Here is an 18,007-nt window from a genome sequence, read left to right on the forward strand (position 1 = left end):
ACTAACTTGGCTCTTCCCCACATTGGGGGGAATTCCTCCTCCACGAGGCATCTATTAAAGATGCCTCGTAGCCACCCGGATAGGTTTGGCTCCTCCAAGGCGAGCTTCCAGACGCGCCCTGGGATGCCGTTTGGGTTAACGGCCTTGTTGTTCTTGACTCCCCGGACGGCATTCCTCAACTCCTCCTCGGTGATTTCGAGATCCCTGGACCAGGCCTCGGCAGCGCCGGTGTTCGCGCTGCCCCAATCGAGACCTCGAGGATTGGGTTTAGTCGGGAACAGAGTCCCGACTATTTGGTCCAGGGATCCCGAGGGGAGGGTTTCCGTCACGGGGGGCGCCCAGTGACGTAGTTTGTTCGTCACTATCTTGTATGGGCGCCCCCACGGGTCGGCGTCAAGAAACGCGATAAGCTCGTCCCACGATCTCGCCCTGGAGGAGCGAATGCGACACTCAGCGCCACTCGAGCGGACCGGTAGTCGCTGAGTGCCTCGGCTTTCCAGGCCTCGTCGCCACGGCGCTGGGCGCGTTTGAGGAGTCTCCGCGACGGAGGAGCGGCGAAGAGACGCGATTTTCTCCGTCCACCAGTACGCAGCCCGGCGCGAGTGGGGCCTGCTTTTGGGCATGGAGAAGTCGCACGCCTGTGTGATCGAGTCTACCAGGCGCGCGACATCCTCCACCAGGCTCCCCACTTCCTCCTCTGGCGGATGGTGTTGCCAAAGGGTGGCCTGGACGGCCGCCGTCAACCTATCCGGGTCTAACTTTTTTAGGTTCCATCGCGGCGGTGGCGCACCGCCGGTCGGGCTCCCGGGCTGGAGGGTGGTGCAACCGAACTCTATATATCGGTGATCCGATAGAGTCTCTTGGTCGACCACCCCCCATGACCAATTTAGGCGTGCCGCGGAGGGGGTTATCATAGTGAGATCCACTATAGACGCCCCCCGCAGTAGCCGGTCGCACGTGGGCTCGTTGCCGGTGTTTAGTAGGCATAGCCCGAGAGCCCCTATCCAGTCCAGTAGGACCTCTCCCTTGGGGGTGGTAAGCCGGTCTCCCCAGGCTTGCGCTCTGGCGTTAAAGTCACCGGCCACCACCACCTCCTGGGGGAGTATGCTGCGTATGCAGTGCTCCAACTCCCCCAGATACAGCTCAAATTGGGAGAGGCCCCAACTAGGCGGTGCGTAACACGCCACCACCGCGATGGATCCTTATTTCACCGCCACATACCCCCTTCCTGACTTGAGTAAGGAACAGGGGGGTTGTGGCTGTTCGATCCTCGTATGATTGCGACCGTGCCAGAGCCGTCCACCCTCCAATTAGGATGGTTTGATGGGGGTCGGTACGGCTCCGACACGATCGCCAGTCCTATACCACGCTCGGCGATAGTCTGCAGGAGTAAGTCCTGCGCCCGCCGAGCGTGGTTAATGTTTGCCTGTATGAATTTACAGGCCCTCATTGATGTCGGTAGAGAGGGCCTCTGTCGACTCAGACCCCGCACCACGTGGCCGTGGAAGGGGGGCTCCATCCGCGTTCGATGGCGCATTACCCACGGGCTCAATTTCGCCCGGGGTAAGGGTGTCTCCTTTCACGTTACCACGCTTAGGGTCTAAGCGTGGCTTCCTTTGGGGCTTGGGGGAGTCGGAGCAGAGCTTTTTGCTCCCCGCACCCTCCTCGTTTCCTTCCCTGACCGAGTCCGCGCGCCGCTTGCGACACTCCGATGTGTCCATCGGCGCGGGCGCAGACTCGGCCAACTGAAGCCGTTTGGTTCGCTTGTGGGATTTCTCCTACAACGACCTCCATCAGGGACGGAATTGGGCTCTTGTTTTCGATTCCCCCCTTCTCCCCTCCTACCGACGGGGTGGGTTTTTTGGAGGGAGGAATCGATTTGGCCTTCTTCCTGTTGAGTTTTTTCGGGGGGTGACAATTCATGCCCCCCATCCTGTGCCCCGCGGGTGCCCCGAAGTCAGCACAGAGTGCGCAGTGCACTTTCTGCTCGGAGCAGGAATTGGTCTTGTGGCCCTCCTTGCCGCAGCGGAAACACATGTTGGCACAGGATCGGTCGCTGCCGCACTGTTGCTGCACATGCCCCTCCTCCATGCACTTAAAGCATCGAAGGGGGAGCCGCGGCAACAGCTCGATGGGTAATTTGTACCACGATATCGGTACCTTTCCCATCTGTGTCAATTTGTTGGCCGCGTCTATTGGACATTGCACCAACACCGTATTGAGGCCGGTGCGGGGGGCCTTCACGAACGCTCCCATCTTGACGTCCGAGAACCCGCACTTACCCTTCCCGGAGATTGCGGCAACAATCTCCGCCCGGGTAATGGAGTCTTCCAGCCCCCGAATGCGGAGGTCGGCCATTTTTTGGGGGCACGTGACTCGCACCCCTTCGTTGTCCCCAGTCACCTCTCTAACACGTTCGGCGAGTTGTCCCGCCTTGCGTGCCTTGTCCTCACCGGAAATCTCAAGGATTAAGGCACCGGTGAGACCTTTCCTTATTTTGAGGCTTCCTTCCTTGATTCCCAGTTGGTCAAGTTTTACCTCCTTTCTGATGGCGGCCATGTTTTCGCCATATTTCTTTTCTGGGCAAGTTATCATGACCGCCGAGGTTTTGGGAACTTTTCTTTTACCGGGTTTCTCTCCCCCCGTTACTTGCCCACGCTTCTGCTTACCCTGTTCACTGGGCGGTGACTGGCCGCAGCAACGGGTACAGTTCTGGAGGGGAGGGGAGTCTGTCCTACTTTCTTCTTTCCCTTACGTCCGACCACCACGCTCCACGGAGTTTCCGTGGTCGGAGAGGGGTCATATGTCCCGAGGTCTGTCGACTTCTTGTCGAAGGGCCCCGGGCCTAATGGTCCTCCGCCAGAGGGTGGAGCCCCAGAGGGTTCCGCATCCTGGCGAGATTTCTTTCCAGGTATTCTCTCATCGGCAGCGGGTACCGGCAGGGAAGGGGAGGGAGAGATCTTGGTGTGAGCACAAACCTGGCTTTCTCCCTTCTTCTTTCCCTTCTTGGCCGCTTTTTCCTTTTGGCTGCTTTTAGGAACCATTCCCTGCGTCTTGGGCTGAGTTGGCGAGGGGATCTCAGCCTCGGCCTCCTTCCCCATTGGCGGCTGAGTATGTGCGTTCAGGGGAGCAGATTGGACCGCCTCCCCCTGTCCGTTCGTTGCTTCGAAGAATCGCAGCATCCTTTCCCTCAAGTCAACGCCTATTTGTAGGTGCTGATTGAGGGCTTCGTACAGGATTGCAAAGTCGCCCTGGACTGTTGGGCGAGTTACCGGTGGGAGTGGTCGAGGGGATCCACTCAAGAGGGGCCCCTGTTCCTCCGTTACGCTCGCGGCCTGCGGTTCTACCTCCATGCAGGGGTCACCAGCCAGGCCCGGGGACACGCATGCCGGAGATAGTCCGCCCCTCCTCAAGGCGGTCTTCTTTGGGGAGACATTTTGGGGCGTCCTCAGCCTGAGAGAATGCCACTCCCCGCTGTCGGAATCTGAATCCCGGTCAGATTCAATGCGGTTCCGTCCTCTCAGGTTCCTGCCCCTTTTCTCCTTTTCACTTTTTGTGATGCTTCCCTCTTCGATCAGGCGAGTACTGAGCTGGTTCGTCAGCACTTTTACCTGATCGGCGAGTTCCGCCACCTGTTTTTTGAGCTCGCTCGTCTCCTTTTCTTTCTCGGCTTTGAGGAGCTCCAATTGGTGCCAAAGTTCCTCCGCTTCAGCGTTGCTCGGCAAGGACGATACAGTTCTGTCGTGAAGGACTGCTGTGGCAGCCATGATGGACGCCACAGCCTTCTTCATCTCCCCTTCCAGTGGGCCCTTGATGTTCTTGGAGACCTGCAGACTCTTGAAAATGGTCACGCAGTTTGCTATGGTATCCGACACCACAGCCGGTGTCGGAGAGTGGAGGAACATCTCCCTCGCCACCCTCTGGTTGTCTCGGCATCTCTCCCAGGCCTGTCCATCGGGCATTGAGGCACCCAGGGCCCAATCCGTGTCCACTCTCTCTCTGGCCTCTTCCCTCGCTCTGGCCCTTGCCTCCCTTTTCTCCCTTGTCCCTTCACCCGTGGTGATGGGCCTTCCTCTGCCTCTCTTGACGGAGCTGACGTCCGACTGCTCGTCCTCCGAGCCAGCATAGTACGACCCAGCGTGCGATGCTGCTTCGTACTCGTCAGGATCACCCGCCACGCTACTGGCGCGTGATCCCGCTGGGAACGCCAAGTCCTCGTCACTAGGAGCAGGAGTTATACCTGTATCGGTATGTTTCCTCCTTTTCCCGCTCGCTCGGCAGCTGTGGCATATATGCCTCGCGTTGTGAGGGCATTTGCTCGTTTTTTTGGCCATTGGAAATTGGAGGTATCTCCTTTCCAACGCCTCCCTCGCTGCCGTACCATCCTGAATGGCCGTGATGGTAGGTTTGCCACCGAATGTCGATGGCCCTGGGTACGAAGGCATAACCTTCCCCTCTGAGCCCTCGGGTATTTCGGGGAATACCCGCCAATAGATATAAAAATAATTATTAATAAAATAGAATAATTTAAATAATAAAAATTAGTAGCAAACGGATATAATAATCATATAGATAATATAGTTACAAATCTCATTAAAGGAGTCAAATAAAATAATCGATAATTAGATTTATAAACATAAAATAATTCTTTATTTAATAATTTAATAGCATCGCTGAAAGGTTGCAAAATACCAACTAACCCGACCTTATTAGGACCTTTACGTATTTGTACATATCCTAAAAATTTCCGCTCTAATAAAGTTAAAAAAGCAATCCCTAACAATAAAATTAATAATAAAATTAATAAATTTAATAAATTTAAAACTAAATAATAATAAATATTTTTAATTATTACTTATATAAATTATTTTTATATATTTATAAATTCTAAATTTATTACACTATTCTGCCAAAGTAATCTACAATTTTTATAAAATTAATATTATTCTTTAATTTAAAAAAAATTTCAAATAAAAAGTCCTTTCGTACAAATTTATTTACACTTTAATTATAGATAAAATCCGATCTGGCTTACGCCGATCTAAACTCAAATCATGTAAAATTTTAATAGTCGAACAGACTAAATAATTAAATTTTTCCATCTAATTTTTATTTTAATTCAACATCGAGGTCGCAATCATTTTTTATAATATGATCTTAAAAAAAATATTACGCTGTTATCCCTAAGGTAATTAATTTTTCAATAATTTTTTTTAAAACTTATTCATATTTTCATAAATATATGATTATCTATTAAATAAAATTAAAAAAGTTTATAAAATTTTTTAATCCTCCCAACTAAATATAATTTTATACTAAATTTAAAAACTAATGTATTTTAATAAAAATTATATTAAATTCTATAGGGTCTTATCGTCCCATAATATTATTTGAACATTTTTATTCAAAATTTAAATTTTTATTATTTAATTTAAAAAGCTTAAATCTCATCCATTCCTTCATTCCAGCCCCCAATTAAAAGACAAATGATTATGCTACGTTAGCACAGTCAAATTACTGCGGCTATTTAATACACATCATTGAGCAGAACAAATCTTTAATTATTTTCTAAAAACCATGTTTTTATTAAACAGGTGGACTTAATTTTATTTAAATATATTAAATAAATTTATTTTGCCTAATTCTTTAATTAAATATAAATTATTAATTATTATCAAATTTTTAAAAATAAATTTTATAAATAATACTAATTTTATCATTATTAATTTTTAATTTAAATTAATAAAAATATTTTTTTAATTTATTAAATTTATTTTAATTTTAAAATTATAATTAAACTATGCTAAAATAAATAAATTATTAAATTTTTTCAAAAAATTTTAAATTTTAAAACCATTTTTATAAAATTTTTATAAATAATATTAATAAATTTTTTAAATTTTAAAATTAATTTATAGATTATCCCATAAATTTTTAATATAAATCAATATATTTATTGTAAATAAAAATTATTTTAAACTTTAATAGAAAATTTACATATTTAAATTTATATCTAAATTAAATTTATATAAAAAAAAATTAAATATCAAAAAAATTGATTAAAATATCTTCTCTAAATAAATATTAAAAATAATTTTTTTATATTAAATTTTATTTATTTATTTAACTCTTTTTCTTTCGAGAAATTTATTTATCAATAATTTTTTTTAATAAACCCTGATACAAAAGGTACATTCAACTAAAATTACTCTAAAAAAATTTTTTTATTTTCATTTACATTACATTATCATTAAAATTAAAATAATTATTTTAAAATTTTTTACTAAAACTTTTTTTTTTTTAATATAATTTTATTTAATAATTTATAATATTTTTTCTTATATTTATTTATTATTAATAATTTATTTATTAATTATAATAAAATTTTAAAAATTTTTAATTAATCTTTTCAATGTAAATGAAAAATTTTTATTTAAACTAAAATTTTTTTTTATTCTAAATACATTTTCCAATATATTTACTTTGTTACGACTTTTTCCATAAATTTTTATTAATGAAAATGACGGGCAATTTGTACATATTTTATTTAAAATTCAATTTAAATATTTTTTTAACTTTACAATTAAATTCAATATTTATAAAACTTTAAAAATTTATTTCAATTAATTAAATTAAATGTAACTCATTTAAATCTTAACTATTCTACATTTTGATTTGAATTATAATTATAATTAATTTTTAAATTATTAATCTTTTAATATAATTTTTCAACAACAATATATAAAAATTAAATTAAGTAATTCTATTCGTGGATTATCAAATTAATCAACAAGTTCCTCTAAATCATAAAATACCGCCAAATTTTTTATTTTTAATGATTAACATTTAATATTTAATTATATTTTATTTTCATTTAAATAATAGGGTATCTAATCCTAATTTATTATATAAATTTTTTTAATTTTATTATTAATTTAAATAAAATTATTTAACTTTTAATATCTATTCATATTTCACCATAAAAAAATAAATTAGTTAAATATATTTATTTATTTATATATTTTATATTTATATATAATTATTTAAATTTATTTTTATTTAAAGTATAAACCGCAATTGCTGGCACTTTATTTATTATTAATAAATTATAATTTTCTATTATAAATTTTTATTTAATTAATTATTATAAATACTAATTTATATATTATTAAATTATTTAAATTTTATATAATTTTTTAAAATTTTATTTATACTTTAAATTATAAAATAAATTTAAAAAAAAAATTAATTTTGTAATTATATTTATTAATTATTAAAAACAAATTATAAAAATAATTTAAATTTAAATTTAATATGAATATAAAATTTAATTTATAATATACATAAAAAAAAATTAAATAATATTCCCCCCTTTTTTATATTATTATCATTATTATTAATTATTAATAATTATTTAAATATATTAAAATATTTTATTAATAAATAATTTTTTTTTCTATATTTTAGGTTTTTAATATTTTAAATTAAAAATAATGATTAATAAGTTTTAATTAATTAATATTAAATAATTAATGTTAATTAAATATTTTAAATATATATAATTAATTATATATTTATAAAAATAATTAAAATATTTTATTAACATTAAATAATAATTATTAAATAATATTAATGTATATATAAATAAAAACTTAAATTTTTAATTTTTTTGACTTTCTATAAAATACTCTCCTTAAATTTATATAAATAAGATTTTTAATTATTATTAATTATTTTATTTATAGATAAGTTTTTTAATTTTAATTTTAATAATATATTTTTTTTTTATAAATACATATAATTAAAATAGTCAATTATTAAATTTAAATAAAATTACTCTCTCCCTCTGAATTTTATTTTAACTAATTATACTTTTTTAATTCTATAATAACTAATTATTTTTAAAAAATCAATTTTTATAATAATTTTATTTATAATATTTTATTATTTAATTTATTAATTAATCTTTATAACTACTTTAATTTTAATAAATTCTTTTATTATTTTTACTAATACAAATTTAATTTAAATTATTTATTTAAATTTACTTATAACCTTTTTTTAAATTAAATTTACTTATCATATTTAATTTTAACTAATGATTAATAGTCAATTTTCAAAAATATTATACTAATTTATATTTATTTAATTAAAGTAAGTAAGCTAATTCTCTAAGCTTTTAGGTTCATACCCTAAATATAGAAATTTTATCTTTCTCTTATTTAATTAATTATTTTTGCTATTTAAATTTTATTAATAACTAAAAATTTATTTAATGATATGCCTGATAAAAGGATTATTTTGATAGAATAAATCATACATAATTTATATATGTTTTCATTTAAATTAATTTTTTTATATTTAATAGATTTAAACTATCTCAAAAAATTTCAAAAATTTTTATGCTTTATAATACATTAAAATATAATATTAATATTCAATATTTATTCAAAGTTTAATACAACTAAAAAATTAATTTTATTTATATGCATCATAATTTATTCATAAAATTTTTTTTAATGTCTTATTTAATTTATTTTTCTTTTATTTCTTTATTTTTATACGATTTATTAATAATTTGTATTATTATGGAAATTAATAATTTTTTATTCATTTGTTTTTTATCAATTAAATTAAAAAATAAAAAAATTATTTTTTTATATTATCTCATTCAAGCTTTAGCTTCCTTAATAATAATGTTAACTTTAATTATTAATAATTTTATATATATACAAATAAATTTTATTATAATCAATTTTTTTATCTCTATTATAATTAAATTAGGGATCCCCCCCATTTCATTCATGAATCCCTTCTGTAGCTATTTTTTTAGATTGATATTCATTATTTATTTTTTTAACAATTCAAAAAATTATTCCTTTATACATAATTTCACTTATTAACCCTCCAATTTTTTTACTATATTTTATAATTTTAACATCTGCATTTATCTCCGCCTTTAAAATAATTAATTCAATAAATTTTAAAATTTTATTAAGATTTTCTTCAATTAACCAAATGTTTTCTTCGATTAACCGGATAAATATTAATTTTAATTTATTTTAAAACCCTAATCTGATTTTCATATTTAATATTCTATACACTTATCCCATTAATTATTATTATAATTTTTATATATTTTAAAATTTCATTTAGATTTTCTTTAAGTAATAACTTTCCTTCAATTAATTTTAATTTAATTTGTTTGTTATTAATTTTTAATTTAGCCAGAATTCCCCCACTAACGTTTTTTATTTTTAAATGAACTATAATCTATATTTTTTTATTAAATTCAAATTTTTACTTTATTTTTATTTTAATGATTTTAAATTCTTTCATTTTAATTTATGTTTATATTAATTTAATAAATCTAATAATATATTTTTATTTATACCGCATTCGAGGTAATAATCCTCGCATAAAAATAATCAAAGATCTTATTAAATTAATTATAACAAATATTAACATAGAATATAAAAGTAAATTAGTAAATAAAATAATTCTAATAAATCTAAAAAAAATAATCATACCATATTCAGATAAAAAAATTAATGTAAATCCCCCCCTAAAATATTCAATATTAAACCCCGAAACTAACTCTGATTCGCCCTCAATAAAATCTATAGGGCTACGATTTAACTCAGCCAAAATTCTAATAAAATATAACAAAAATAAAGGATATAAACTAACTAAATACCAAATATAAATTTGATATTTATAAAAATCCAAAAAAGAGTATCTTTCTCTTATAATTATTAAAATTAAAATAATTAAAATAAACCTTACTTCATAAGATAATATTTGAGCAACAGATCGCATAGACCCTATTATTGAATAAATTGAATTTGCTGACCATCCTATAAAAATAATGAAATACCCGCCAATAGATATAAAAATAATTATTAATAAAATAGAAAAATTTAAATAATAAAAATTAGTAGCAAACGGATATAATAATCATATAGATAATATAGTTACAAATCTCATTAAAGGAGTCAAATAAAATAATCGATAATTAGATTTATAAACATAAAATAATTCTTTATTTAATAATTTAATAGCATCGCTGAAAGGTTGCAAAATACCAACTAACCCGACCTTATTAGGACCTTTACGTATTTGTACATATCCTAAAAATTTCCGCTCTAATAAAGTTAAAAAAGCAATCCCTAACAATAAAATTAATAATAAAATTAATAAATTTAATAAATTTAAAACTAAATAATAATAAATATTTTTAATTATTACTTATATAAATTATTTTTATATATTTATAAATTCTAAATTTATTACACTATTCTGCCAAAGTAATCTACAATTTTTATAAAATTAATATTATTCTTTAATTTAAAAAAAATTTCAAATAAAAAGTCCTTTCGTACAAATTTATTTACACTTTAATTATAGATAAAATCCGATCTGGCTTACGCCGATCTAAACTCAAATCATGTAAAATTTTAATAGTCGAACAGACTAAATAATTAAATTTTTCCATCTAATTTTTATTTTAATTCAACATCGAGGTCGCAATCATTTTTTATAATATGATCTTAAAAAAAATATTACGCTGTTATCCCTAAGGTAATTAATTTTTCAATAATTTTTTTTAAAACTTATTCATATTTTCATAAATATATGATTATCTATTAAATAAAATTAAAAAAGTTTATAAAATTTTTTAATCCTCCCAACTAAATATAATTTTATACTAAATTTAAAAACTAATGTATTTTAATAAAAATTATATTAAATTCTATAGGGTCTTATCGTCCCATAATATTATTTGAACATTTTTATTCAAAATTTAAATTTTTATTATTTAATTTAAAAAGCTTAAATCTCATCCATTCCTTCATTCCAGCCCCCAATTAAAAGACAAATGATTATGCTACGTTAGCACAGTCAAATTACTGCGGCTATTTAATACACATCATTGAGCAGAACAAATCTTTAATTATTTTCTAAAAACCATGTTTTTATTAAACAGGTGGACTTAATTTTATTTAAATATATTAAATAAATTTATTTTGCCTAATTCTTTAATTAAATATAAATTATTAATTATTATCAAATTTTTAAAAATAAATTTTATAAATAATACTAATTTTATCATTATTAATTTTTAATTTAAATTAATAAAAATATTTTTTTAATTTATTAAATTTATTTTAATTTTAAAATTATAATTAAACTATGCTAAAATAAATAAATTATTAAATTTTTTCAAAAAATTTTAAATTTTAAAACCATTTTTATAAAATTTTTATAAATAATATTAATAAATTTTTTAAATTTTAAAATTAATTTATAGATTATCCCATAAATTTTTAATATAAATCAATATATTTATTGTAAATAAAAATTATTTTAAACTTTAATAGAAAATTTACATATTTAAATTTATATCTAAATTAAATTTATATAAAAAAAAATTAAATATCAAAAAAATTGATTAAAATATCTTCTCTAAATAAATATTAAAAATAATTTTTTTATATTAAATTTTATTTATTTATTTAACTCTTTTTCTTTCGAGAAATTTATTTATCAATAATTTTTTTTAATAAACCCTGATACAAAAGGTACATTCAACTAAAATTACTCTAAAAAAATTTTTTTATTTTCATTTACATTACATTATCATTAAAATTAAAATAATTATTTTAAAATTTTTTACTAAAACTTTTTTTTTTTTAATATAATTTTATTTAATAATTTATAATATTTTTTCTTATATTTATTTATTATTAATAATTTATTTATTAATTATAATAAAATTTTAAAAATTTTTAATTAATCTTTTCAATGTAAATGAAAAATTTTTATTTAAACTAAAATTTTTTTTTATTCTAAATACATTTTCCAATATATTTACTTTGTTACGACTTTTTCCATAAATTTTTATTAATGAAAATGACGGGCAATTTGTACATATTTTATTTAAAATTCAATTTAAATATTTTTTTAACTTTACAATTAAATTCAATATTTATAAAACTTTAAAAATTTATTTCAATTAATTAAATTAAATGTAACTCATTTAAATCTTAACTATTCTACATTTTGATTTGAATTATAATTATAATTAATTTTTAAATTATTAATCTTTTAATATAATTTTTCAACAACAATATATAAAAATTAAATTAAGTAATTCTATTCGTGGATTATCAAATTAATCAACAAGTTCCTCTAAATCATAAAATACCGCCAAATTTTTTATTTTTAATGATTAACATTTAATATTTAATTATATTTTATTTTCATTTAAATAATAGGGTATCTAATCCTAATTTATTATATAAATTTTTTTAATTTTATTATTAATTTAAATAAAATTATTTAACTTTTAATATCTATTCATATTTCACCATAAAAAAATAAATTAGTTAAATATATTTATTTATTTATATATTTTATATTTATATATAATTATTTAAATTTATTTTTATTTAAAGTATAAACCGCAATTGCTGGCACTTTATTTATTATTAATAAATTATAATTTTCTATTATAAATTTTTATTTAATTAATTATTATAAATACTAATTTATATATTATTAAATTATTTAAATTTTATATAATTTTTTAAAATTTTATTTATACTTTAAATTATAAAATAAATTTAAAAAAAAAATTAATTTTGTAATTATATTTATTAATTATTAAAAACAAATTATAAAAATAATTTAAATTTAAATTTAATATGAATATAAAATTTAATTTATAATATACATAAAAAAAAAATTAAATAATATTCCCCCCTTTTTTATATTATTATCATTATTATTAATTATTAATAATTATTTAAATATATTAAAATATTTTATTAATAAATAATTTTTTTTTCTATATTTTAGGTTTTTAATATTTTAAATTAAAAATAATGATTAATAAGTTTTAATTAATTAATATTAAATAATTAATGTTAATTAAATATTTTAAATATATATAATTAATTATATATTTATAAAAATAATTAAAATATTTTATTAACATTAAATAATAATTATTAAATAATATTAATGTATATATAAATAAAAACTTAAATTTTTAATTTTTTTGACTTTCTATAAAATACTCTCCTTAAATTTATATAAATAAGATTTTTAATTATTATTAATTATTTTATTTATAGATAAGTTTTTTAATTTTAATTTTAATAATATATTTTTTTTTTATAAATACATATAATTAAAATAGTCAATTATTAAATTTAAATAAAATTACTCTCTCCCTCTGAATTTTATTTTAACTAATTATACTTTTTTAATTCTATAATAACTAATTATTTTTAAAAAATCAATTTTTATAATAATTTTATTTATAATATTTTATTATTTAATTTATTAATTAATCTTTATAACTACTTTAATTTTAATAAATTCTTTTATTATTTTTACTAATACAAATTTAATTTAAATTATTTATTTAAATTTACTTATAACCTTTTTTTAAATTAAATTTACTTATCATATTTAATTTTAACTAATGATTAATAGTCAATTTTCAAAAATATTATACTAATTTATATTTATTTAATTAAAGTAAGTAAGCTAATTCTCTAAGCTTTTAGGTTCATACCCTAAATATAGAAATTTTATCTTTCTCTTATTTAATTAATTATTTTTGCTATTTAAATTTTATTAATAACTAAAAATTTATTTAATGATATGCCTGATAAAAGGATTATTTTGATAGAATAAATCATACATAATTTATATATGTTTTCATTTAAATTAATTTTTTTATATTTAATAGATTTAAACTATCTCAAAAAATTTCAAAAATTTTTATGCTTTATAATACATTAAAATATAATATTAATATTCAATATTTATTCAAAGTTTAATACAACTAAAAAATTAATTTTATTTATATGCATCATAATTTATTCATAAAATTTTTTTTAATGTCTTATTTAATTTATTTTTCTTTTATTTCTTTATTTTTATACGATTTATTAATAATTTGTATTATTATGGAAATTAATAATTTTTTATTCATTTGTTTTTTATCAATTAAATTAAAAAATAAAAAAATTATTTTTTTATATTATCTCATTCAAGCTTTAGCTTCCTTAATAATAATGTTAACTTTAATTATTAATAATTTTATATATATACAAATAAATTTTATTATAATCAATTTTTTTATCTCTATTATAATTAAATTAGGGATCCCCCCCATTTCATTCATGAATCCCTTCTGTAGCTATTTTTTTAGATTGATATTCATTATTTATTTTTTTAACAATTCAAAAAATTATTCCTTTATACATAATTTCACTTATTAACCCTCCAATTTTTTTACTATATTTTATAATTTTAACATCTGCATTTATCTCCGCCTTTAAAATAATTAATTCAATAAATTTTAAAATTTTATTAAGATTTTCTTCAATTAACCAAATGTTTTCTTCGATTAACCGGATAAATATTAATTTTAATTTATTTTAAAACCCTAATCTGATTTTCATATTTAATATTCTATACACTTATCCCATTAATTATTATTATAATTTTTATATATTTTAAAATTTCATTTAGATTTTCTTTAAGTAATAACTTTCCTTCAATTAATTTTAATTTAATTTGTTTGTTATTAATTTTTAATTTAGCCAGAATTCCCCCACTAACGTTTTTTATTTTTAAATGAACTATAATCTATATTTTTTTATTAAATTCAAATTTTTACTTTATTTTTATTTTAATGATTTTAAATTCTTTCATTTTAATTTATGTTTATATTAATTTAATAAATCTAATAATATATTTTTATTTATACCGCATTCGAGGTAATAATCCTCGCATAAAAATAATCAAAGATCTTATTAAATTAATTATAACAAATATTAACATAGAATATAAAAGTAAATTAGTAAATAAAATAATTCTAATAAATCTAAAAAAAATAATCATACCATATTCAGATAAAAAAATTAATGTAAATCCCCCCCTAAAATATTCAATATTAAACCCCGAAACTAACTCTGATTCGCCCTCAATAAAATCTATAGGGCTACGATTTAACTCAGCCAAAATTCTAATAAAATATAACAAAAATAAAGGATATAAACTAACTAAATACCAAATATAAATTTGATATTTATAAAAATCCAAAAAAGAGTATCTTTCTCTTATAATTATTAAAATTAAAATAATTAAAATAAACCTTACTTTATAAGATAATATTTGAGCAACAGATCGCATAGACCCTATTATTGAATAAATTGAATTTGCTGACCATCCTATAAAAATAATGAAATACCCGCCAATAGATATAAAAATAATTATTAATAAAATAGAAAAATTTAAATAATAAAAATTAGTAGCAAACGGATATAATAATCATATAGATAATATAGTTACAAATCTCATTAAAGGAGTCAAATAAAATAATCGATAATTAGATTTATAAACATAAAATAATTCTTTATTTAATAATTTAATAGCATCGCTGAAAGGTTGCAAAATACCAACTAACCCGACCTTATTAGGACCTTTACGTATTTGTACATATCCTAAAAATTTCCGCTCTAATAAAGTTAAAAAAGCAATCCCTAACAATAAAATTAATAATAAAATTAATAAATTTAATAAATTTAAAACTAAATAATAATAAATATTTTTAATTATTACTTATATAAATTATTTTTATATATTTATAAATTCTAAATTTATTACACTATTCTGCCAAAGTAATCTACAATTTTTATAAAATTAATATTATTCTTTAATTTAAAAAAAATTTCAAATAAAAAGTCCTTTCGTACAAATTTATTTACACTTTAATTATAGATAAAATCCGATCTGGCTTACGCCGATCTAAACTCAAATCATGTAAAATTTTAATAGTCGAACAGACTAAATAATTAAATTTTTCCATCTAATTTTTATTTTAATTCAACATCGAGGTCGCAATCATTTTTTATAATATGATCTTAAAAAAAATATTACGCTGTTATCCCTAAGGTAATTAATTTTTCAATAATTTTTTTTAAAACTTATTCATATTTTCATAAATATATGATTATCTATTAAATAAAATTAAAAAAGTTTATAAAATTTTTTAATCCTCCCAACTAAATATAATTTTATACTAAATTTAAAAACTAATGTATTTTAATAAAAATTATATTAAATTCTATAGGGTCTTATCGTCCCATAATATTATTTGAACATTTTTATTCAAAATTTAAATTTTTATTATTTAATTTAAAAAGCTTAAATCTCATCCATTCCTTCATTCCAGCCCCCAATTAAAAGACAAATGATTATGCTACGTTAGCACAGTCAAATTACTGCGGCTATTTAATACACATCATTGAGCAGAACAAATCTTTAATTATTTTCTAAAAACCATGTTTTTATTAAACAGGTGGACTTAATTTTATTTAAATATATTAAATAAATTTATTTTGCCTAATTCTTTAATTAAATATAAATTATTAATTATTATCAAATTTTTAAAAATAAATTTTATAAATAATACTAATTTTATCATTATTAATTTTTAATTTAAATTAATAAAAATATTTTTTTAATTTATTAAATTTATTTTAATTTTAAAATTATAATTAAACTATGCTAAAATAAATAAATTATTAAATTTTTTCAAAAAATTTTAAATTTTAAAACCATTTTTATAAAATTTTTATAAATAATATTAATAAATTTTTTAAATTTTAAAATTAATTTATAGATTATCCCATAAATTTTTAATATAAATCAATATATTTATTGTAAATAAAAATTATTTTAAACTTTAATAGAAAATTTACATATTTAAATTTATATCTAAATTAAATTTATATAAAAAAAAATTAAATATCAAAAAAATTGATTAAAATATCTTCTCTAAATAAATATTAAAAATAATTTTTTTATATTAAATTTTATTTATTTATTTAACTCTTTTTCTTTCGAGAAATTTATTTATCAATAATTTTTTTTAATAAACCCTGATACAAAAGGTACATTCAACTAAAATTACTCTAAAAAAATTTTTTTATTTTCATTTACATTACATTATCATTAAAATTAAAATAATTATTTTAAAATTTTTTACTAAAACTTTTTTTTTTTTAATATAATTTTATTTAATAATTTATAATATTTTTTCTTATATTTATTTATTATTAATAATTTATTTATTAATTATAATAAAATTTTAAAAATTTTTAATTAATCTTTTCAATGTAAATGAAAAATTTTTATTTAAACTAAAATTTTTTTTTATTCTAAATACATTTTCCAATATATTTACTTTGTTACGACTTTTTCCATAAATTTTTATTAATGAAAATGACGGGCAATTTGTACATATTTTATTTAAAATTCAATTTAAATATTTTTTTAACTTTACAATTAAATTCAATATTTATAAAACTTTAAAAATTTATTTCAATTAATTAAATTAAATGTAACTCATTTAAATCTTAACTATTCTACATTTTGATTTGAATTATAATTATAATTAATTTTTAAATTATTAATCTTTTAATATAATTTTTCAACAACAATATATAAAAATTAAATTAAGTAATTCTATTCGTGGATTATCAAATTAATCAACAAGTTCCTCTAAATCATAAAATACCGCCAAATTTTTTATTTTTAATGATTAACATTTAATATTTAATTATATTTTATTTTCATTTAAATAATAGGGTATCTAATCCTAATTTATTATATAAATTTTTTTAATTTTATTATTAATTTAAATAAAATTATTTAACTTTTAATATCTATTCATATTTCACCATAAAAAAATAAATTAGTTAAATATATTTATTTATTTATATATTTTATATTTATATATAATTATTTAAATTTATTTTTATTTAAAGTATAAACCGCAATTGCTGGCACTTTATTTATTAATAATAAATTATAATTTTCTATTATAAATTTTTATTTAATTAATTATTATAAATACTAATTTATATATTATTAAATTATTTAAATTTTATATAATTTTTTAAAATTTTATTTATACTTTAAA

The sequence above is a fragment of the Anoplolepis gracilipes genome, chromosome 1 (genome assembly GCF_047496725.1).
Source record: "Anoplolepis gracilipes chromosome 1, ASM4749672v1, whole genome shotgun sequence".
Classification (NCBI taxonomy): domain Eukaryota; kingdom Metazoa; phylum Arthropoda; class Insecta; order Hymenoptera; family Formicidae; genus Anoplolepis; species Anoplolepis gracilipes.